This window comes from Phocoena phocoena, chromosome 16, assembly GCF_963924675.1.
Source record: "Phocoena phocoena chromosome 16, mPhoPho1.1, whole genome shotgun sequence".
In the NCBI taxonomy this organism is placed as follows: domain Eukaryota; kingdom Metazoa; phylum Chordata; class Mammalia; order Artiodactyla; family Phocoenidae; genus Phocoena; species Phocoena phocoena.
The window spans coordinates 66,281,668-66,308,187 of NC_089234.1; the positions used below are offsets into that span (position 1 = coordinate 66,281,668).

The 26,520-nt window shown below is 36.3% G+C and overlaps 1 pseudogene; it reads left to right on the forward strand.

Annotated features, from left to right (window-relative positions):
• LOC136136051 (DNA topoisomerase 2-binding protein 1-like) overlaps window positions 1-20,391 on the forward strand; it is a 99,759-nt pseudogene extending 79,368 nt beyond the window's left edge.
• Window positions 20,392-26,520: the final 6,129 nt, after the last annotated feature.

A 26,520-nucleotide genomic window follows, 5' to 3' on the forward strand; every position in this document is an offset into this window, starting at 1 on the left:
AAATTTACTTGAAAAAAGTAAATGCTCTAAGAAAAGGGAGGTCAAAGGCCTGGAATCAGGAAGAAATCTGTCTGAAGTTTCGTCAGGCTGGGTGGAGTATTAAGGTCATCTTGGTCAGGCCACAGTCACAGTTATCACTGTGGACACTTAGACTCTTCAGTAGCTCTAAGGAAACCAGAAAGTAGCCATTAGTGCAGCCTGGATTATTGCTTTCAGGAACATTGCTCTGACTTTGCTGCCACTCTTACCAGTGTCCCATCAATGTCAACTCTACTCAGTTGTCAAATGACTATTTTTTGATACTTACCTGGTTGAGCATTCTATACTAAGCACTCAGAGTTGAAGGTGGCCTTCATACTCATACAGCATGGGTTGTCCCTGCTCTTAAACATTCACTATCATGTTCACTATGAGCAAAGCTCCTGCCTAGAAATAACAGGCCTGTTTCTCTGCCTTCGCCATAAAGGTAAAACAAATCAAAACATAGGAAAACAAAAACAGAAACAAAAAACTAAAAAGTGAGAGGGTACTTCTTCCCCTTAGGCAAGTTTTATACTCCTACTATGCTGCTGCTCTGGGCTATATAAAGATAAAGTAATACTAAAGGACTTTGGAAAGACAAATAGAAGAAACAGAATCCTTTTTTGGCATAATAACTGGTGTTATACTATTGTACTAAATCTCAACGTTAGAAATGCATCGTTCTGCTATAGAGTATTCTCTCAGTTAAGGGAGGGCATCTTTCCCTCATGCTTTACACACATTTAGTGGCTGTGAGGCTCTCAATCCTCCCACATCTGCATATGTTTTAAAGGAGATACCATAAAGAACAGAACACCTGCAGAAGAGGCAGAGGCTTAGAGATAAAAGGACCCTGTGGGGGAATGTGGCGATGTTAAGAGATAAGGGACCAAGAGAAATGAGAGAAAATAAAGGGACACAGAAGAAGCAGTTCTCTTGTATCTCTTCACTGTGGATTTATTGAACTGAACCTACTGGAGAAAATAACCAATTTGCCCCATTCTCTGGGTTCCATACAAAAATCTCCAGTGATGGGCCATACTCTCTTATATTTTTGGACGTTAAAGGCAGAACAATGTTTAATTAAAAAGAATGAAAAAGGGGGAGAGGTAAGAAGGAAGAAAGAAAGGATGGGAAACTATTTATAGCACTCTTTTTTTCCAAATAACAGATAAAGGGATTTTGAGATCATGGTCTTTTCACCTTTTCTTATAGGGAATTTCACTCCACTCAGCATTCTAAGCTTGGCATTAAACTTATTAAATTACTCACTACAACCTTATGAGGTAGGTAGCAATATACCCATTTTCTAGGAGCAGAATTTTAAACTGTAGGTGAGAAAGACACTTGCTCGAGTCACATAAAAGGTAAATAGTGAAACCAACAATCAAGCTCAGACAAGCTGGCTCAGAACCCTGTGCTTTAACATGTGACCCCTCTGTCTCACTAGGTGCTCCTTTTCTATATTGAAATGGTACAGGGTATAATATGAGGAAAGTAGCTAATCTTTAGTAAGGCTACTTTCACCTTTAGTTAGTAAGGCCCTCTTTCACCTTCACCACTTCTCTCAGAGTTGACACCTTGGACAGGAATCCCACTTATCTTGAATATCAGTCATGGCATACATCATCTGAGATAATTAGATCCCAAGCTTTGAATAGCTGTAGAACAGAGGAATAAATTATCCTTGGTTGTTTTTGCATGTTTACACATAATCAAATTTAGAAGAGTAGAATTTAGTACAGAGTGAAATGTGGTAGCCACAAGTCTAGAGAAAGGGTCAAGGAAGTAAATGAACAAAACATATACTGAAAGGTGTTGTAAAGAGTGTTTGCCATATATCTGCCATATAAGAATTAAAAAGCTAAAAAATGGATAGGGTACTCTATACTGACTAAAATTATTAAGAGTCAGAAACACTGTCCATAGGAATGGAAATGCTGACCACACGGAAGCAAAGCACACTTATTATCACAGGTTTATCAGACATAAAGACACCCGGCATGGAGTTCAACATATTTTACATACCTGCACTGGCTGACTAAGGAGTACTATACAAGGTTATCCCAAATTAACTTTCCAATACACTCTCTCCGATCCTATTTATGTGTTAAGGGGCCACACTAGAAAGGTGAAGAATCAGTGAAGCTAGTAAATTTTCCTTTTATCATTGGGATGGCCTATATGGACAGTCTCCATCCACAGCTAAATAAATGAGGGAAGAATAAGTTATCTACCTGAAAGGATGATCAGGAAAATTTTTGTAAGGATATTCCATGAGCTAAGCCATGAAGCTGAATATATAGTCATAAAGAATACGGGGGTGGTGGCTTCCCTTGTGGCGCAGTGGTTGAGAGTCCGCCTGCCGATGCAGGGGACGTGGGTTTGTGCCCCGGTCCGGGAAGATCCCACATGCCGCGGAGCTTGCGCGTCCGGAGCCTGTGCTCCGCAATGGGAGAGGCCAAAACAGTGAGAGGCCCGCGTACAGCAAAAAAAAAAGAATACAGGGGGGACAGAAACATGAGTAAAAATAATGTTCTAGAGAAATAAAGAAATGCCAGAAATTGTAAAGCTTTGGAGATCATACCTAGGTGTCAGTACTGCCATAAAAGTGACTTGAAATTACTAAAGGATTTTTACTTTGGGAAGTACATTTAGAAAATTAAGTTTTAGAGCGGTAGGGAATGCTTGGAAGAGGTGAAGACTGGAGACAGAAAGACCAATTTGAAGATTATAATAATCAAAGTCAGAAAATACAAGAATTCTTTTTTATTTATTTATTTATTTAATTTATAACATCTTTATTGGAGTATTATTGCTTTACAATGGTGTGTTAGTTTCTGCTTTATAACAAAGTTAATCAGCTACACATATACATATATCCCCATATCTCCTCCCTCTTGCATCTCCCTCCCACCCTCCATATCAAACTACTCTAGGTGGTCACAAAGCACTGAGCTGATCTCCCTGTGCTATGCTGCTGCTTCCCGCTAGCTATCTATTTTACATTTGGTAGTATATAAATCCATGTCACTCTCTCACTTTGTCCCAGTTTACCCTTCCCCCTTCTGGTGTCCTCAAGTCCATTCTCTACATCTGCGTCTTTACTCCTGTCCTGCCCCTAGGCTCATCTGAACCTTTTTTTTTTTCTTAGATTTCATATATATGTGTTAGCAGACGGTATTTGTTTTTCTCTTTCTGACTTACTTCACTCTGTATGAAAGACTCTAGGTCCATCCACCTCACTACAAATGACTCAATTTCATTTATTTTTATGGCTGAGTACCATTCCATTGGATATATGTGTCACACCTTCTTTATCCATTCGTCTATCGATGGACACTTAGTTTGCTTCCATGCCCTGGCTATTGTAAATAGAGCTGCAATGAACATTGTGGTACATGTCTCTTTTTGAATTATGGTTTTCTCAGGGTATATGCTCAGTAGTGAGATTGCTGGGTCATATGGTAGTTCTATTTTTAGTTTTTTAAGGACCCTCCATACTGTTCTCCATAGTGACTGTACCAATTTACATTCCCACAAACAGTGCAAGAGTGTTCCCTTTTCTCCACACCCTCTCCAGCATTTATTGTTTGTAGATTTTTGATGATGGCCATTCTTACTGGTGTAAGGTGTAGTTTTGACTTGCATTTCTCTAATGACTAGTGATGCTGAGCATTCTTTCATGTGTTTGTTGGCAATCTGTATATCTTCTTTGGAGAAATGTCTATTTAGGTCTTCCATCCATTTGTGGATTGGGTTTTTGTATTTTTGATATTGAGCTGCATGAGCTGCTTGTAAATTCTGGAGATTAATCCTCTGCCAGTTGATTCATTTGCAAATATTTTCTCCCATTCTGAGTGTTGTCTTTTCATCTTGCTTACAGTTTCCTTTGCTGTGCAAAAGATTTTAACTTTCATTAGGTCCCATTTGTTTATTTTTGCTTTTATTTCCATTTCTCTAGGAGGTGGGTCAAAAAGGATCTTGCTGTGATTTATGTCATACAGTGTTCTGCTTATGCTTTCCTCTAAGAGTTTTATAGTGTCTGGCCTTACATTTGGGTCTTTAATCCATTCAGAGTTTATTTTTGTGTATGGTATTAGAGAGTGTTCTAATTTCATTATTTTCCATGTAGCTGCCCAGTTTTACCAGCCCACTTATTGAAGAGGCTGTCTTTTCTCCATTGTATATTCCTGCTTCCTTTATCAAAACTAAGGTGGCCATATGTGCGTTGGTTTATCTCTGGGCTTTCTATCCTGTTCCATTGAGCTATATTTCTGTTTTTGTGCCAGTACCATACTGTCATGATTACTGCAGCTTTGTAGTATAGTCTGAAGTATGGGAGCCTGATGTCTCCAGCTGTTTTTCTTTCTCAAGATTGTTTTGGCTATTCGGGGTCTTTTGTGTTTCCATACAAATTGTGAAATTTTTTGCTCTAGCCCTTTGAAAAATGACATTGGTAGTTAGATAGGGATTGCACTGAATCTGTAGACTGCAGAATTACAAAAGATCATAAGAGATTCCTACAAGCAATTATATGCCAATAAAATGGACAACCTGGAAGAAATGGACAAATTCTTAGAAAAGCACAATCTTCTGAGACTGAACCACGAAGAAATAGAAAATCTAAACAGACCAATCACAAGCACTGAAATTGAGACTGTGATGAAAAATCTTCCAACAAACAAAAGCCCAGGACCTGATAGCTTCACAGGTGAATTCTATCAAACATTTAGAGAAGAGCTAACACCTATCCTTCTCAAACTCTTCCAAAATACAGCAGAGGAAGGAACACTCCCACACACATTCTATGAGGCCACCATCACCCTGATACCAAAACCAGACAAAGATATCACAAAGAAAGAAACTACAGGCCAATATCACTGATGAACATCGATGCAAAAACCCTTAACAAAATACTAGCAAACAGAATCCAACAGCACATTAAAAGGATCATACACCATGATCAAGTGGGGTTTATCCCAGCAATGCAAGGATTCTTCAATATACACAAATCAATCAATGAGATACAGCATATTAACAAATTGAAGGAGAAAAACAATATGATCATCTCAATAGATGCAGAACAAGCTTTCGACAAAATTCCACACCCATTTATGATAACACCTTTCAGTAAGTAGGCATAGAGGGAACTTACCTCAACATAATAAAGGCTAGATATGACACACCCACAGCCAACATTGTTCTCAATGGTGAAAAACTGAAACTATTTCCACTAAGATTAGGAACAAGACAAGGTTGTCCACTCTCACCACTATTATTCAACATAGTTTTGGAAGTTTTAGCCACAGCAATCAGAGAAGAAAAAGAAATAAAAGGAATCCAAATCAGAAAAGAAGAAGTAAAGCTGTCACTGTTTACAGATGACATGATCCTATACAAAGAGAATCCTGAAGATGCTACCAGAAAACTACTAGAGCTAGTCAATGAACTTGGTAAAGTAGCAGGATACAAAATTAGTGCACAGAAATCTCTTGCATTCCTATACACTAATGATGAAAAATCTGAAAGAGAAATTAAGGAAACACTCCCATTTACCATTGTAACAAAAAGAATAAACTACTTAGGAATAAAACTACCTAAGGAGACAAAAGACCTATATGCAGAAAACTATAAGACACTGATGAAAGAAATTAAAGATGATACATACAGATGGAGAGATATACCATGTTCTTGGATTGGAACGATCAACATTGTGAAAATGACTATACTACCCAAAGCAACCTACAGATTCAATGCAATCCCTATCAAACTACCAATGGCATTTTTCACAGAGCTAGAACAAAAAATTTCACAATTTGTATGGAAACACAAAAGACCCCGAATAGCCAAAGCAATCTTGAGAAAGAAAAACGGAGTTGAAGGAATCATGCGCCTGGATTCCAGACTATACTAGAAAGCTACAGTAATCAAGAGAGTATAGTACTGGCACAGAAACAGAAATATAGATAAATGTAAGAGGATAGAAAGCCCAGAGATAATCCCACGCACATATGGCCACCTTATTTTTGATAAAGGAGGCAGGAATATACAATGGAGAAAAGACAGCCTCTTCAATAAGTGGTGCAGGAAAAATTGGACAGCTACATATAAAAGAATGAAATTAGGGCACTCCCTAACACCATATACAAAAATAAACTCAAAATGGATTAAAGACCTAAATGTAAGGCCAGATCCTATAAAACTCTTAGAGAAAAGCATAGGCAGAACACTCTATGACATAAATCACAGCATGATCCTTTTGGAGCGACCTCCTAGAATAATGAAAATTAAAACAAAAATAAATAAATGGCACCTAATTAAACTTAGAAGCTTTTGCACAGCAAAGGGAACCATAAACAAGGTAAAAAGACAACCCTGGAATGGGAGAAAATATTTGCAAATGAAGCAACTGACAGAGGATTAATCTCTAAAATATACAAGCAGCTCATGCAGCTCAATATCAAAAAAAACAAACAACCCAATCCTAAAATGGGTGGAAGACCTAAACAGACATTTCTCCAAAGAAGATATTCTGCCATTACAACAAATACATGAAAGGATGCTCAACATCACTAATCATTAGAGAAATGCAAATCCAAACTCCAATGAGGTATCACCTCACACTGGTCAGAATGGCCATCATCAAAAAATCTACAAACAGTAAATTTTGTAGAGGGTGTGGAGAAAAGGGAACCCTCTTGCACTGTTGGTGGGAAGGTAAATTGATACAGCCACTATGGAGAACAGTATGGAAGTTCCTTAAAAACTAAAAATAGAACTACCGTACGACCCTGCAATCCCACTACTGGGCATATACCCTGAGAAAACCATAATTCAAAAACAGTCATGTATCACAATGTTCATTGCATCTTTATTTATAATAGCTAGGACATGGAAGCAACCCAAGTGTCCATTGACAGATGAATAGATAAAGAAGATGTGGCACATATATACAATGGAATATTACTCAGCCTTAAGAAGAAATGAAATTGAGTTATCTGTAATGAGTTGTATGGACCTAGACTCTGTCATACAGAGTGAAGTAAGTCAGAAAGAGAAAAACAAATACTGTATGCTGACACATAAATATGCTATCAAAAAAAAAAAAAAAGGTCATGAACCTAGGGCCAGAATAAGAATAAAGAGGCAGACATAGAGAATGGACTTGAGGACACAGGGAGTTGGAAGGGTAAGCTGGGGTGAAGTGAGAATGTGGCATGGACATATATACACTACCAAATATTAAACAGACAGCAAGTGGGAAGCAGCCGCATAGCACAGGGAGATCAGCTCCATGCCTTGCGACCACCTACAGGGGTGGGATAGAGAGGGTAGGAGGGAGAGGCAAGAGGGAGGAGATATGGGGATATATGTATAGCTGATTCACTTTGTTACAAAGCAGAAACTAACACACCAATGGAAAGCAATTATACTCCAATAAAGATGTTTTTAAAAATGTATCATACAAATACCATTTGTACATGGATAAAAAGGCATTTGTAAAATTGCAATATTGTTCACATTAGAAAAAAAATTTATAGAAGATTAGTTCCATAATTATTTTATGCCCTATATGGAATAGTGTGTGCCCTTTGAAATGGTGTACTTCCTTCATGTTTATCACACTTATGTCAATATATATGAATGGGAAAATCTACGTACAGAAAGCTGAATTTTCTAGGCCATTTCTCAAGCAATCACAATCATGTAATTATTGTATAGTATCATGCTACTATTTCCAGGAGGTTGTCATTCAATGGCAGAGATAGAGAGGTGGGATCAAGATGGCAGGGTAGGAAGATCCTGAGCTCACCTCCTCCCATGAGCACCAAGGCTACAACTACATGTAGAACAACTTTCTCTGAGAATGACCATAAAACTAGCAGAACAGCTCTCCTACAATTAAGGAAATAAAGAAAAAGTACATTGGGGAGGGTTGGAGGGACAGAGATGCAATTTAGTCAGAACCCATATGCCCAGCATGGCAACCCGTAAGTGAGAGGGTATATTACAAACTCAGAGGTCATCCCTAAGAAGGGAAGGGTTCAAGCCCCACATTGTGCCCATCAGCCATGGGAACTAGCACTGGGAAGATAAGCCCCCATAACTGGCTTTGAAAACCACTAGGTTTTATGAAACGGAGAGCCAGAGGGTAGTAGGAAACCAAGACTCTGCTTTTAAAGGGCTTGCACACAAGCTTACTTATTTTGAGTTCCAGTGCAGAGGCAGCTGATTGAAATGCACCTGGTGCTCTAGGTGGCCTGGCAAGACCACCCTAGCATGCCCCCTGGCCCATGCCTGGCTCCAGCTTTAGCACTCCAACCAGTTGTCAGCCCCAGGTGCACCCAGGGAAGAGTCTTGGGATGTACCTGGGATCATGTCTAGACCACCCAACAAGACAGTGGCCCCTGGTGTGCTCTGAGAAAAGCCCTGGCCCACACCCATTCCAACTTCAGCCCTCCAGCCAAAGCCACTGGACACAGCAGTTTACATAGGGATATTCCTACACAAGGCCATACCTAAAGACTAGGAGAGGTGAAAGTTTTGCCTATTCCATAGAAATAAACACAGAAAGTCAAACAAAATGAGAAGATAGAAGAATTTGTTCCAAACGAATGAACAAGACAAAATCCAAGAAAAAAAAATGTTAGTAATACAAAGGTAAGTACTTTACCTGATAAAGAGCAATGGTTATAAAGATTGTCACTGGGAAAAAATGGAGAACCACAATGAGAACTTGAAGAAAGAGTTAGAAAGTATAAAAGAAATAATTAGAGTTGAAGAATACAATAAATGAACTAAAAAATACACTAAAAGAAATGAACACTAGATTAGATGATACAAAGAAATGGGTCAGCAAACTGTTAAGAGTAATGGAAATCACTCAAGCTGAACAGAAAAAAAGAATAAAGAATTTAAAAAATGAGGATGGTTTAAGAGACCTCTAAAATAACATCAAGCATATTAACATTTGCATTATAGGAGTCCCAGAGGAGAAGAGAGTAAAGGGCAGATAAATTAATTGAAGAAATAATAGCTGTAAACATCCCTAACCAGGGAAATAAAGCAGAAATCCACATCCAGGAAGCATAGAGTCCCAAACAAGATGAACTAGATCAAAGAGGTCCACATCAAGACACTTTAAAAGATACATAAAATAAAAGATGTAAAAAACAATGTTACAAGATTAAATGTCAGGGGGAATAAAAATGCAGAGTTGTTAGAATGTGTTCAGATTTAAGAGATCATCAACTTAAAATAATCATAGGTATATGTATATATTTACATAAGAAACAAATGGTAACCACAAACCATAAACCTATAATAGATACACAAAACAGAGAAAGAATCCAAACATAACACTAAAGATAGTCAACAAATCACAAAGGAAGAGAGAAAAATATAAGAAGAAAGGCACAAAAATCAATACAAAAATAACCAAAGAGCAATTAAGAAAATGGCAAGAAGTATATACCTATCAATAATCACTTTAAATATAATGGACTAAATGCTCCAATTAAAAGACATAAAGTGGTTGAATGGATTAAAAAGAAAAAAAAACAGATCATATGTATGCTGCCTACAAGAGACTCACTTCAGATCTAAACATAAAGGCTGAAAATGAGGGGATGGAAAAATGTATTCCATGGAAATGAAAATGAAAAGAAAGCCATGGTGGCAATAGTTATATCAGACAAAATGGACTTTAAAACAAAGACTATAATAAGAGACAAAGAAGGACATTACATAATGATAAAGGGATCAATCCAAGAAGATATAACAATTGTAAATATATATGCATCCAACATAAGAGGACTTAAATACATAAAGCAAATATTAACAAACATAAAGGGATAAATTGACAGTAACACAATATTAGTAGGGGACTTTAAAACCCCACTTACATCAATGAACAGATCATCCAGACATAAAATCAATAAGAAAACCGTGGCTTAAATGACATATTAAACCAGATGAACTTAATATATATAGCACATCCCATCCAAAAGCAGCAGAATATGCATTATTTTCAAGTGCACACAAAACATTCTCCAGGATAGTTCACTTCTTAGACCACAAAACAGTCTCAATAAATTTAAGAAGTCTGAAATCATATTAAGCATCCTTTTCTGGCAACAACACTATGAGACTAGAAATCAACTACAAGAAAAAATAAAACTGCAAAAAACAAGCATGTGAATGGCAAATAATGTGCTACTAAACAAACAATGGGTTACTGAACAAATCAAAGAGGAAATCAAAAAGTAACTGGAGACAAATGAAAATGGAAACAAAATGATCCAAAATCAGACACAGCAAAAGCAGTTCTCAGAGGGAAATTTACAGCTATACAAGCCTACCTCAAAAAACAAGAAAAATCTCAAATAGACAATCTAATCTAGAAAAAGAACAAACACAACCCAAAGTTAGTGAAGGAAGGAAACACACCAGATCAGAGCAGAAAAAATAGAGATTATGAAAACAATAGAAAAGATCAGGGCTTCCTTGGTGGCGCAGTGGTTGAGGGTCCGCCTGCCGATGCAGGGGACGCGGGTTTGTGTCCTGGTCCGGGAGGATCCCACGTGCGGCAGAGCAGCTGGGCCCGTGAGCCATGGCCGCTGGGCCTGCGCGTCCGGAGCCTGTGCTCCACAACAGGAGAGGCCACAACAGTGAGAGGCCCGCGTACCGCAAAAAAAAAAAAAAAAAAAATCAATAAAACTATCAGCTGGTTCTTTGAAAAGATAAACAAAATAAATTAACCTTTAGCCAGACTTGTCAAGAAAAAATAGAGAGGGCCAAAATAAATAAAATCAAAAAGTGAAGAGTAGAATTGTCACTATTTGTAGATGGCATGACACTGTATAGAAAGCTCTAAAGACTCCATCAAACAAACCATAGAATACATGAATTCAGTAAAGTTGCAGGATACAAAATTAAAATGCGGAAATCTGTTGTGTCTACATACACTAACAACAAACTGTCAGAAGGAGAAATTAAGAATACAGTCACATTTACAATTGTATCAAAAAAATACCTAGGGGGCTTCCTTGGTGGCGCAGTGGTTGAGAGTCCACCTGCCGATGCAGGGGATGCGGGTTCGTGCCCCAGTCCAGGAAGATCCCACATGCTACGGAGCGGCTGGGCCCATGAGCCATGGCCGCTGAGCCTGCACGTCTGGAGCCTGTGCTCCGCAACGGGAGAGGCCACAACAGTGAGAGGCCCGTGTACCGCAAAAAAAAAAAAACCTAGGAATAAATCTAATTAAGGAGGTAAAAGACTTGTACTTGAAAACCTATAAGACATTGATAAAAGAAATCAAAGATGTCACAAATAAGTGGATATACTATGCTCTTGAATCAGAAAAATCAATACATGTAAAATATCCACGCTACCCAAAGCAATCTACATAGTTAATGCAATCCCTAACAAAATACCAATGGCATTTTTCACAGAACTAGAATAAATAATTCTAAAATGTGTATAGAAACACAAAGACCCTGAATAGCCAAAACAATCTTGAGAAATAAGAGCAAACTTGGAGGCAGCATGCTCTGTGTTTTCAGACTGTATTTACAAAGCTATAGTAAGCAAAGCAGTATTGTTCCGGCAAAACAAACAAACCAGACACACAGATCAATGGAACAGAATAGAGAACAAAAAATAAACCCACACTGATATACACAATTAATCGACAGGAAGGAGCCAAGAATATACAGTGGGGAAAGACAGTTCCTTCAATAAATGGTACTGGGAAAACTGGACCACTCCAATCAAAAGAATGAAACTGGGCCACTTTCTTACACCATATATGAAAATAAACTCAAAATGGATTAAAGACTTAAATGTGAGATCTGAAACCATAAAATTCCTAGAACAAAACATAAGCAGTACCCTCTTTGAAATCTGTCTTAGCAATATTTTTTTGGCTTTGTTTTCTCATGCAGAGGCCAGAAAGGCAAAAATAAACCAGTGGGACTACATACATCAAACTAAAAAGACTTTGCACAGTGATGAAAACTATCAAGAAAAAGGAAAAGGCCACCTACTAAATGGGAGAAGATATTTGCAAACAATATATTTGATAAGTGGTTAATATCTAATGAACAAGGAACTCAGAAAATTCAACATAAAAAAAAAATTAAAAATGGGCAGATGATCTGAATAGATATTTTCCAGAGAAGACAGGCAGATGGTCAGCAGGCACATTAAAGGATGCTCAACATCACTAATCATCAGAGAAATGCAAATCAGAACCACAATGAGATATCACCTCACACTTGTCTGAATGGCTATTATCCAAAAGATAACAAATAACAAGTGTTGGTAAGAATGCAGAGAAAAGGGAACCTTCATGCACTGTTGGCGGGAATGTAAATTGGTGCAGTCACTACTGAAAACAGTATGGAGATTCCTCAGAAAATTAAAAATAGAACTACCATACAATCCAGCAATTCCACTCCTGAGTAGTTTTCCCAAGAAAATGAAAACACTAATTCAAAAAGATATATTCACTCCAGTGTTTATTGCGGCATTATTTACAATAGTCAAGATATGGAAGTAACCTAAGTGTACATTGAGAGATGAATGGATAAAGAAGGTGTGATATATCTGTACTATGGAATATTACTCAGCCATAAAAAAGAATGAAATCTTGCTATTGTGACAACATGGATGGGCCAACAGGGTATTATGCTAAGTAAAATAAGTCAGACAGAGAAAGATAAGTACTATATGATTTCACTTATATGTGGAATCTAAAAAACAAAACAAACAAACATAATAAAATGGATCCAGCCTCACAGCTACAGAGAAAAAACTTGTGGTGCTAGAGGGCTGGGGTTAGGGGGATGGGTGAAATAGATGAAGAGGATTAAGAAGTACAAACATCCAGTTATAAAATGAATAAGTCACATGGATGTAAGGCAAAGCACAGATAATACAGTCAATAATTTGTAATAAATTTGTGCTGTGAATGATGGTAAATAAACTCATTGTGGAGATCATCTTTCAATGTATAAAAATATCAAATCACTATGTTGTACACCTGAAACTAATATAATATTGAAGTCAACTATACTTTAATAAAAAATATTAAAAAATAAATGGCAGGGGTAACTTCTTTTGGAACACATGCAATATATTTTTAATATGTAAGGGCACATAAAATATATTCTTAAGAATATTCTTAAATATGAGCAGCTTAGTGCAAAAGGCAAAATAATTTCTTTTTATAAAATAGAAAACAAAAATATAATTATGTTAAAAGAGAAACTCAAATATTAATTACTTTATGAGCAAAAAATATAAGGAACATGGAAATGTTCATGGTGGATTATATACCAAAAATGTAAAAATGAGTATAACTAACACATATGCACATCAAAAGACGATATCAACAAAACTATTAATTCTTTAGTCATTTTCTTTTGGTGGACGTTTAGAAAAGTTTGCATTTCTCTTTTTTGGGGGGCATCTGTATTTTATAAACATTTATTAATTTGCATTTAAAAAATTCTAAATACCTACAGTGATATAAAAAGTGTTTTGAAATAAAATTTACAAAATCATAAAACTTAGGCAAAGCCTTGATGTTCCCTCTCTAATACCCCAAACTGTAAAATTCCTTATATTTGAAAAATAGATTCATCTTTCATAAGTACATTCTTATATGTTCATATAATATATCCATTGCAAAAAATAACAACATAAAAATCTTGCCACTATAAGAAAAAAATTATTTGGATTCTGGTCTATTTCTTTCACATAGTTTTTGTTTTGTTTTCATTTATTTGTTGATCATTGGAAAACCCAAGAGATTCTGAATGCATGATGAATTCATAGGGAAAATAATTGAACATTACACATTTGAAAAGTAAGTCTTCTCTCCCGGACTCTGAGATTCTTAACCCTTCTTCCCATAACAAATAGCGTTACTTGTAATGTGTGCTTGCAATGAGATTCTATATATAAACAGGCATAGTGTGTGTGTGTGTGTGTCTGTGTGTATGAGTGTGTGTTAGTCGAATGAATATTTATATAAAGAGAGAAAACATAAATAGTGGCATTATATACAGTGTTTTCTTCTCATTATTTACTATATATTCAGGTTTTCATTTTACATAACAAAAGAGATATATTATTTTTAAAGGATTGCATATTGTTCTATTGTGTGGCTCTAGGATAATTTAAAGTTTCGGAGTGTTAGAGATTTTGGTTATTCATTTCCAGTGTTTGTTTATACTTTAAAATTTGATCAAATAGTCTCTGTGCAGATAAGTCAGTATACTTCGGCTGTATTTTTGGAAGGGAAATTTCTGGATCAAAAACAATAAGCTTTTAAAAAAAGTTCTGATGTATAGTGTTAAACTCTTCCTCATACATTTTAAGTCATTTTTATCAATAGATCATATAAGGTATTTCACATCTCTTTGGTAACAAAAAGTATCTTTGCTATTATTAAACAGAGATTTTAAATTCTGGTTTTAATTTGTATTTCTTTGACCTTAAGAGATATATCATCTTTTCATTCACTGAGTAGTCATTTGCCTGTTTTTGTGCATGTGAATATGTCTGTATGGAGAAAGTGAATAGTCTGTTTATGTCTGCTGTTCATTTTTCCAATAGATTGTTTGATTTACTTTTTTCTCATGGGCTGCAAGAAATCTTTAAGTACTAAGGATATTAATCCTTTGTTAGCCGTATTCTTTGCACATATTTATTTGCAGTTTAATTACTCATTTGTCTTTTGACTTGCTTTATCTAATTGTGCCCAGATCCCCTTCAAAAGAAGAATTCATTGACCCAACTGATGCCTGGGGAACTGTTAGTTGGGAGTCTTTAGCTGTCAATTTCCTACGAATTGCCTCAGCTTCAGTTTATTTGCTCTCTGCAAGACAGGTCCTTCTGGAGTGGCCAATAACTAATGATTGATTCATTCTGGGGTAAAAAAGCCTCCCAAGGACACTCCTTAATACACACCCTGAACACTAAATTCTGAATCAGAATTTACTTCTCAAAGAGTGCAACTTATGCCACACACACACACACACACACACACACACACACACACACACAGCATTTACAAAGTTGCGATCCCTTTATATCTTCCTTAATTCTATATATGCCTCATCCAGAGGCAAATTCACTCCTCAAGGAAATCTGTGTTCATATATAATATTATATATATATATATATCAACAAGTGAGGTAAATTATACATTATAAATAATGTAAATTATAAATATATAATTTTTACAAAACATATCTATAAATAATGTAGAATATCATTTTGCACATTTAACATTTTCTAATATATATCACCACTTAATTTTTTCACTAACTTTTTTCAGATTCAACTATTTTGTTAGAAATGGCTTAGCTCATTAATTTTACCTGCTATAAGGTATTCCACCATATAAATACCCACTGTCCTGCGGATAGTCATTTAAGTTGTTTCCTGTTGTTCACTATCAGGTATATTTTTCCTCATGCATATGTGCATGAGTTTCCCTGTAGTACATATAACTAGGAATGGAAATTCTTGTTCAAGCAGATGAAAATCTTTAACATTACTAGAGAATTCCAAACTTATCATAAATGAAATTTCACAAATGTTCTAATTCTAAAACATGTTCTCCAAATAATTTCTTGCTTGTCCATGAGATAGGTAGATGGATGGAAAAATCATCTCCCATTAAACTAGGTGCCAGTTGCATAGTGGGTGGAAGATGAATTCGTGACATTAGCCCTATTTAAGTCAATACCTTCCTCCCACTCCCTGAGGTAGGACCTTTGGAAAGCTTTGTTTTATAATCAATTTTCTGATATTCACTGCTTATCATTGAACACTTTTTTCTCTATTAACCTCATAACTCTCATGCTTATTGTTTTATAAGCATCGTTAACTTTTGTGGTAGAAAAGGCCTTCAGGCTATTTTGGCTCTCTTAGGATCTCAGAATTCAAGGTATTTCTGTACTTGCTGTCTTTAATTAAAACAAGGGAGCAAACATATCTTTCCAAAATGTACCTTTTTCATTGTTTAATTGTGAAAGAATGTGAAAACTGGATTTTGCATCTGCTCCCTGTTCCTCAGACACTAAGCTTTACCTGGTCTTCAGACTTTATCATTTCAGTGAGAGCTCTTATTTAGGAGTCAAATGTGTGAGGAAAAAAGTACTTATGGTGTCTCTGCAGGCTTCTTCCCGAACCATTTCTGCTTTCTCTGCCATGAACAGCTTTTATTGAACTCAATCTCCTCTAACATAGCAGCTCTTCCTCCCACTGTAATTAATAACTATGAAAAATCTAATATCGCTGCCTCATGGCTGCTCCAACTGAAATAGATTTAGACTGTTTCTTAATGCAGGTTCAGATCCTTCCTACAAGCAAGCACATATATTTCTATACAACTGGATGTCAGTGGAATTCCTCTGGAAAGAATTTGAAATGGTAGAATAAGAAAGAGATGAGTTTGAATCCTCTGCTCAGTGCTTGTGTGCATTCAGTTATGTTAATCAAACTTTTCTAATTTTCAATTGCTTTATCTGCGAAATGACAGTAGTTTTACCTGTCAGGCTATTTGTGAGGATTAACTAGAAAAATTAATGTAAAAATTTCTAAAGGAGTATCTGGCACACAGTAGGCTCTTAATAGCTTTACTTCTTGTTTTGTTTCTCTTGCAGAAACCATTTCTCATATACTTTTAATTAAATGGTAAACTCTTATTTGATTCAAAAATATTTAAAATAGCAAAATATGTGACACTATTTCAAGTACCCAAATATTTCATTGTAAACTAAAATAACCATATTTAAATTGTTCACTTCTGCATCAAATTATTTCATTTATGTTTTTTACTTATATTCATTGTAGACGTGTAGACTTGATATCTATATGTTAATATTCTTGGCTTTGTCATATACAGTAATCACTTCTAATTCTATTCTGCTTGATAATCACATTTCCAATATGCTCTATTTCCAATATACTAACATCCTTACACTTCAGTTTGTCTCATATTGGGTCAAAAAATTCTCTCATTAACTCTAGTTAGAGTTCCAGTTTCCAACATTTTGAAGATTCACCAGGTAACTTTATTATGTTTTCCATGATTCATCTTGAAAAATAGCCTCTTTTTTAAAAAGGTTTTTTAAGGAAACTCCATACTGTTTTCCATAATGGCTGTACCAATTTACATTCCCACCAACATTGTAGGAGGATTCCCTTTTCTCCACAATCTCTCCAGCATTTTTTGTCTGTAGGCTTTTTGTGAGGTGATACCTCATTGTAGATTTGATTTGCATTTCTCTAATAAGTAGCAATGTTGAGCATTTTTTCATGTGCCTGTTGGCCATCTGTATGTCTTCTTTGGAGAAGTATCTATGTAGATATTCTGCCCATTTTTTGATTGGGTTGTTTGTTTTTTTGATATTGAGCTGTATTAGCTGTTCGTATATTTTGAAAATTAATCCCTGTCAGTCACATTGTCTGCAAATATTTTCTGTAGGTTGTCTTTTCATTTTGTTTATGGTTTCCTTTGCTTTAAGTTTAATTAGGTCCCATTTGTTTATTTTTGTTTTTATTTCCATTACTTTAGGAGATGGGTCCAAAAAGATATTGCTGCAATTTATGTTAGTGTTCTGCCTATGTTTTCCTCTAGGAGTTTTATAGTATCCAGCCTTACACTTAGGTTTTTAACCCATTTTGAGATTATTTTTGTGTGTTGGAGAATGTGCTAATTTCATTCTTTTACATGTTACTATAGGATCTAGCGATCTCAATCCTGGGCATATATCTGGAGAAAACCATAGTTTGAAAAGATACATGCATCCCAGTGTTCATTGCAGCACTATTTACAATAGTCACAACTTGGAAGCAACCTAAATGTCCATCGACAGATGAATGGATAAAGAAGATGTGGTACATATATACAATGGAATATTAGTCAGAATAAAAAAGAATGAAATAATGCCATTTGCAGCAACATGGATGGACCTAGAGATTATTATACTAAGTGAAGTAAGCCAAAGAAAAATATCATATGACATAGCTTATATGTGGAATCTAAAAAAATGATACAAATTAACTTATTTACAAAACAGAAATAGACCCTCAGACATAGAAAACAAACTTATGGTTACCAAAGGAGAAGCAGAGGGAGGGGTAAATTAGGAGTATGGGGTTAACATGCACACACTACTATATATAAAATAGATAACCAACAAGGACCTACTGTATAGCACAGGGAACTATACTCAATATTTTGTAATAACCTATAAGGGGAAGGAATCTGAGTAAGAATATATATATATGTATTTATATACATATGTATTATATATATACACTTTGCTGTACACCTGAAATCACTTTGCTGTACAACTGAAACACAACAACCTTGTAACTCCACTACACTTCAATTTTAAAGAAAAAGAAAGAAAAATAGCCTCCTTTAAAAACTTTTTCTCTTTATCCACCTACTCTTAGTCCCAAAATGAGCTTGGATATCAGTGCAGTGCAAGATGGCAGACTTTGTAATAACCTCAGCTGATTCAACAACAAAGGATGACGAGCCAGACCATTTGCCCATAGAAGAAAATGATATAGACAATATGACCACCAGTAATAAAGAATCAGTAAATTCAAGTGGAAATGGAAGGAATGACTAAAGGAGCTCTGACACAGACCTTGGAGTTGAGAGAGAACTTCAAAGCAGCTGCTGGAGATAATGTCTGCAACTTCAGTAGTGAAACCCCAAGGGCAGAGGACTTCCCTCTCAAGAAATGGTTGTAATAGTGCCTCTTCAAACCCTGACCGCACTCGTTCTGCCCACAGCCAACGAAGTAGAGTCCTGAAGGCACTGAGGCAGTCTCGCCAAACTGATGTCAACACAGAGCCCTCCCAGAATGAACAGATCATCTGGGATGACGCCACAGCCAGGGAAGAGAGAGCGAGACTTGCCAGCAATTTGCGGTGGCCTAGTTGTACCACACAATACTCTGAGCTTCAGGTTGACGTTAAAAAATTGGAGGATTCTCCTTTCCAGGAGCCTTTACATGATTCAGAAATTGCTGAACAGGCTGTAATCCTGGGAACACATGTGTGACTGAAGCCCCCAAACACCCGATCTCTGAAGAACTGGAAACTCCAATAAAAGACAGCCCCCTGATCCCTACGCCTCAAGCTCCAGGTATTGCCTTCCCCCTAGCCAACCCACCTGTGGCTCCACACCCTAGAGAAAAGATGATAACGGTAAAGGAGACTCACGAAGACTTAAAAAAAACGTACATATTTCAGCTGTCATCTCTGAATCCTCAAGAACGTATTGATTATTGTCATCTGATTGAAAAACTAGGTGGATTAGTGATTGAGAAGCAGCGCTTTGATCCTAACTGTGCACACACTCTTTTAGGGCATCCACATCAAAACAAGAAGTATTTACCCTCAGTGGCAGCTGGGAAGTGGGTGCTTTATCGCTCCTACCTTGAAGCTTGCAGGACTGCTGGGCACTTCATGCCAGAAGGCTAAGAACGGGGAAGCAGTTCCATACTTGATGTTTTGACTGGAATCAATGTACAGCAACGAAAAGTAGCACTGGCAGCAATGAGATGTAGGGAAAAAATCCAGCAAAGACAAGAATCGCGCATTGTTGAGGGAGCATTTAGCAGGTGGAAGATTACTTCACATGTTGATAGGTCCCGAGAAGCAGGATTCAAATGCCTTCTTCAGTCAGGAGGAGCAAAAGTGCTACCTGGTCATTCTGTATCTTTATTTAAAGAAGCTGCACAGGGGCTTCCCTGGTGGCGCAGTGTTTGAGAGTCTGCCTGCTGATGCAGGGGACACGGGGTCGAGCCCTGCTCTGGGAGGATCCCACATGCTGCGGAGCAACTAGGCCCGTGAGCCACAACTATTGAGCCTGCACGTCTGGAGCCTGTGCTCCGCAACAGGAGAGGCCGCGATGGTGAGAGGCCCGTGCACAGCGATGAAGAGTGGTCCCCGCTTGCCACAACTAGAGAAAGCCCTCGCACAGAAACGAAGACCCAACACAGCAAAAATAAATAAATAAATAAACTCCTACCCCCAACATCTTCTTTAAAAAAAAAAAGAAAAAAAAAAGCTGCATATCTCTTTTGTGACTTTAATAAACTGATACCAGATGATTCGGGAGTTAATATAGAAGAAGCTGCTGCCCAGAATGTGTACTGCTTGAAAACGTAATACATTACTGATTTTCTTATGCAGGAATCCCCTCCTCAAATAGAAAACTACTGTCTACCAGAAGCTGTTTCACTTCTTCAGAATAATAAGGAAACTGGGACTGGATTCTCACAAAAGAGGACAGCTCCTACACAGAAAAATAAAATCGAATGACGTAGAGTATAGTAATTGTATTTACTTAGGTAACAAATGTTAAATGGTTTTTAAATTAATAGCTTGAATGTGACTGTGATGGATTTGTATAGTAATTTAAAGACAAGAACCTGAAGAATTCAGCTTCAGTGTAACAATGAGCCTGCTTGAAGTTAGTTTTAAACACCTGAAAAAAAAATTTTTTTTTTTAACACCTGAAATTTTAATCATTGAAATATCAACTATTCCTGAATGGAAAGTTACCTGAAATAACAAAACACAACTCCTTAGCTAGCTTGTCATTAAACCATATTGACATGTATACGGGGCTTTTTGTTATTTATTTTCTTGTAAATATCTGAGTCTGTAGCTTAGTGGAAGCTTTAGCAAGGTGATTGATTTTGCCTTAAAATGTCTGCTTTAATTCATAATAACAAGGAAGTTGTCAATTGAGATTTACTAATGTTTTCCCTGATTTTTAGCTTCTCACCATTTTACCTCTTTTTAACAGGAGCCTGGGTACAAGGTTTAATGAGGAATTGAGGCTTTCAACTTAAATGTGTGTGTATACACATATATTCATATACACGAATATGATGTTTGCCAAGTTTGGGTGACCAAACTTGGAAAACAAAGACAAAGAATAAAAGTAGTGACTCAAAGTAGTTGTTCAAATTGATAAGTTTTTAAAAAGAAAAGCATTCTGGGGCATATACCCAGAGAAAACCATAATTCAAATATACACATGCACCACAATGTTCATTGCAGCACTATTTACAATAGCCAGGTCATGGAAGCAGCCTAAATGCCCATCGACAGATGAATGGATAAAGAAGATGTGGTATATATATACAATGGAATATTACTCAGCCATAAAAAGGAATGAAAATGGGTCATTTGTAGAGACGTGGATGGATCTAGAGACTGTCATACAGAGTGAAGTAAGTCAGAAAGAGAAAAACAAATATCGTAAATTAACGTATATATGTGGAACCTAGAAAAATGGTACAGATGAACCGGTTTGCAGGGCAGAAATAGAGACACAGATGTAGAGAACAAACGTATGGGCACCAATGGGGGAAAGTGGTGGGGGGTCTGGTGGTAGTAGGATGAATTGGGAGATTGGGATTGACATATATACACTAACATGTATAAAATAGATAACAAATAAGAACCTCCTGTATAAAAAATAAATAAAATGAAATTCAGAAAAAAAAAAGCATTCTGGCATCCACTCTCTTATTGAAGCAATAAAAGATTTGTAAAACAGCTTTAAAAAATGTTTATCATTGTATTTATAAAAAGACTAGTGCCTACTGTTGGTCATTTCAAAGTGCGACAATGTATTTATGAATATATGATTTACTTCCATTTTGATAAAGCTTTTATGACTAATTATACTTTGCTTTTGGATTACTCCCTCCCTTGTAGAAAACAAAGCAAAAGATTCAAATAGGTAGCAATACATCTATCCATGTGGTTGGAAATAAATGCTCTTGAGACTGCAGCACAAGAAATACGTACAAACTTTAAAAGTACATGGGGAAAAAAGTAAAAGCATTGAGAAGAAATCCACACTTTGTCATCTAAATGAACTTGGAAAATGAGGGGAGCTAAGAATATATCACACTTGTAGGCAAATGCTTCAAGGGTAAGATTGTTTATATAATACTGAATATGACATGGATCATATTACCATTGTAGAGCATATGTTCTTTGGAAGCAAGAGAACATCAACCCACTATATAGATAAAAATAGTAAAAACTGGAATCACATGAGAGAAATGCTCAACTTCTAAACTTTAATAGATCCAAAATGAACCTGCAAATTGAGAATTAACACCTGTTCTGGATCATTATCACAGTACAGTGTCAAGTGGAGATTTGTCTATATGTGGGAAATGCTTTATTCTTCAAGGTCAGCTGCTAATATGTATCATTTACATAAATGTTTCTATTAGCAATCTCATATCAATTTGGAAAAAAGAAAAAGTAGAATATATTTGCCAAGTTTTTCTACTAGGATAAATTGGGAGAGTCATTTATCCAGAGTCACTTACCGAAAATTTTCCTCAGCTGTAACAAAGATAATACTACCTGGAACAAAATGATGACAGATGGACAAATGACGCCTAATTCTTCAGTCATGTTCAGGAGGAGTATATAGGGCCATGAGACCAGCAAGGATGTTTGAAGAGTTATCTCAGTACTTTTCAGGAGGGATCAGAGCAAATAAATGAGACTTACTGATCATTCTTCTCCTCTGTGGGTCAGAAATAAACTTTGAAGTACAGTCTCAAATTATAACACTCAGAATAAAGGTCCATAATCAATTTATCCCTAAATAGCAATGTGTCCCCCATACACCCCAATGACAAGTTTGAGATACATGAAGGATTAGAGATAAGAAGCAAAAAGTGTGTCAAAAAGGAAGCAAGGAGGAAAGGAAAGAGGTAGGTATGTTGGAGGCAGGGGTACATTTCTGTCTCTTTGGATAATAATTGCCCAGAGGACCACTGTGTCAACAGGTACATATCGATTATTTCAGATACCAGCTAAGTAGAGAAAACCTGAGAAGTAATTCCCAGTTAGAAATAGTTTAATTCTATCAGTTAAAGAATCTCATGCATTTTCAGAGTTCTTTTAGTGAAGGAATCCTTTGTTTCAATTAAATTTTAACCTTGTTAAAAATTGTATTCACTTATAGCCATATCTGACATCTTAAAATTTCTTTAGTCCAAAGTGGAGCCACAACCTAAACAAAGCACCTTTATTAAAGTATAATGATTTTTGATATAGAAAACAATCTAATTGCTTAGGTAGATATATTGTCTTTTACTGATCATCAGAAAGTAAAGAACCATGGATAAACATTTATTGTATTAACTTTATTCTTTCAAACCCTTTTTAATATCTATCTTGCACAAGGCAACACAACAGACACCTTGAGGGATGTAGACATATAAACTATGATCACCGATCTCAAAGAAATAAAGTCTCATAAAGAAATGATACTTATACCTGAGCAATGACAGCTCAAGGTTGAAAGTTCTAAGAAACAGAAAAATAAATGAATATGTGAATTTAGAGAGGATACAGAGTTTATGGGAAGGCCCAAGCAAAAGGAAAATTTTAGCTGCAGGAAATGATGGGTAAGCAAACTTTCAGAAGATTGGTTTCTTAGGACCACCACACAAACACCAAGCTAAAATGAGCAAAAGGAGAGTGGGGTAGCACTTAGCAGGACACAATTGAAGACTGAAATAAGGAGCTGGTTATTATGCGTGATCTCACTGTCTCCAACTTTCCCTCTAGCAGACCCCAAATGTCCTTTTCTGGCCAGTACCTGCTGTTCTCCTGCATTCTTCTCCTCCTCTTCTTTGAGAGATAATTCTGGTGTCACTATCAGCCTGAATCTTAAGGTCAAATCTCTTTCTTCAAAACAGCCTTTCAGGGGCTTCCCTGGTGGCGTAGTGGTTGAGAGTCCGCCTGCCGATGCAAGGGACACGGGTTCGTGCCGCGGTCCGGGAAGATCCCACATGCCGCGGAGCAGCTGGGCCCGTGAGCCATGGCCGCTGAGCCTGCGCGTCCGGAGCCTGTGCTCTGCAACGGGAGAGGCCACAACAGTGAGAGGCCCGCGCACCGCAACAAAACAAAACAAAACAAAAACAGCCTTTCAGAAGTAAGAAACTTGGATGAAGTAATTCAGCTCCCCAATCCACATTGCTTGGATATGGCAGGATATTTAAGAAGTTGTTGAAAAAGGCCTTTGTTAGTTATCAGTCCTTTTATTTATGGCTTGTGAAAGTAGTAAGGTTCAAACAGTATACATCATAGTTAAAACAGTCAGCCACATATTTGGACTGTTCTTTAGCAAAATTAACCAACTCAGAAGCAGCAGTGAGAAAACAGATGCTGGATCAAGTAGCTAAGTCAGAATGAGAGACAGAGAGAGAGAGAGAGACAGAGACAGAGAGAGAGACAGAGAGAACTACTACTGAGTCATACTGAGTCACTACTTTTATTCTATTATTCTAATGAGAGAGAGAGAGAGAGAAAACTACTACTGACTCACTACTTTTATTCTATTATTCTAATGAGAGAGAGAGAGAGAGAGAGAGAGAGAGAAACTCCTTCTACTGAGTCACTACTTTTATTCTTTTATTCTAATGCACCCTGTTTGCTTTCTTCAAATCCCTTGTTTAATACAATTCTGCTTTCACGTGTTTATTTACTCATTTTCTGCCAGGATTTCTTAGTAAATACTAAGCTCAATGAAAGTCAGTAATTGCTTATTTACCAATTATCATCAGAACACAGCATAATGCCAGAAACATAGGAGTTCATCAATTACTTGTTAAGGGAATTATTTCTAACGAAGACCTGTAATGGTTGTAATGTTTGACCTTAAGACTCAGGCTGGTAGTGACACCAGAAGGTCTAGAGAAAGAAAGGGAATTACCACTTATCAGTAATCTACTACACATTGCTACTGTGTTTTCCTTACTTAATCTTCACAGAGACATGTTAAGGACAAACATGTTTTATCCACTTTTCCTTTTTCCCAGTGAACAAACTGTGCTTAGAGAGCCAGAAAAAATGTGTTACCAAATTATACCATGAATGAAAAGAAGAGCCACGATTCTAGGCTTTTATACTCATCTTATACTGGCTAAAAATTCTAAATTAATTCCATCATTTTTGGTGATTTCCAGAGACTAGTGCAAGGCAAATTTCAGGTTGATAAAGGTGATTTCAGTAGATCAGAAAAAAGTAGAAAGATGTGAGGTTAATAATACTATAATACTTATATATTAGGCTGGACTACATGACATTGCTATTTTTGTCTTCATCACAGCTGGTTGATACTTGTGCTTTCAGATAGTTTAACTTAATATGTTGTTCTAGTCCTTTTTACGACAACACACTACATGCAGGTGCTGCGACGCAAGAGAAAAGAGTGTCCTGATGAGATCCAAGGTATGACTTTAACAGTTAACTAGAGTCAGAAAAGTTGTGCATGTCAAGGATTGGTAATCAGAGATTGTTGTGAGTCTCAAAAGTCTGCTTATTGATGCCCCTAAGAATGCTTGCAAGGTACTTACAGTGAGGTGGCTTTAAATGAGGGTTTGAGGGTTTGAAGTTAAGAAAATTAAGAAAGAAGTACACCTAAAATATATATATAAGCCTATATCTATATTATATATATAAGCCCTCATTTAAAGCCACCTCACTTATAACATATCAATATTATATATATAATAGAACATATATAATATAATAACTGCATGAAGCTGTGCCATCCAATATGTGTTGACTTTGTTGTAACCTATTTTGGGTAATATATAAATAAACAATAATAAAACATAATTATAAATTATTACTTTTTTCTGAGACAAGATAGCACTTTTAAGAGAGAAATATGGTGTAATTGTACATTTTTTATTTTTTAAAAATTTGTTGGATTGACAGCATTTGAAGGGTGTTAGAAAGATTTCTGTAATACATTTAAACGACTTTTGTAGATTGCCATCTCCTATCTCTATCACATTACTAATTGTAGCTAAAAAAATAACGGGAGAAAGAAATGGAAAAAAATACCCAAACTTTGAAGGCACATTTCAATTCAATGAGGTGCTTTTATCTGTTCATTTGTGGGTATTAAAAATTTTCTGTCACTTATTATCATGGGTTCTTTTTCACCCACAGCTACAAAGTCTCAATGAAACATTCTCATTGTATTACAACACATTTTGGTAATTTCTTAGATTGGTTTGAAGTGAAACTAAAAAAAAAATAATATATTAGAAATCAAGCATTAGCACTGTCACATTAGATATCACTCTATAAGAAAATTTTTTTTATTTGGGGGGGAATTTTTAGATTTACAGAAAAATTGCAAAGATAGTACAAAGTTCACGTATACACCTCATTCAACTTTTGCCTATTATTTTCCGCTTACATTACTGTGGTACAAACTAAGTTTCATCAAAACTAATAAACCCACATGGGTAACTATCAACTAAACTCCAAATTTTATTTAGATTTCACGGGTCTTTCCATGGATGCCCTCTTTCTGTTACAGAGTCCAGTCTAGGGTACCACATTGCATTTATTAATCTTGTTTCCTCCATCTCCTCTGGTCTGTGA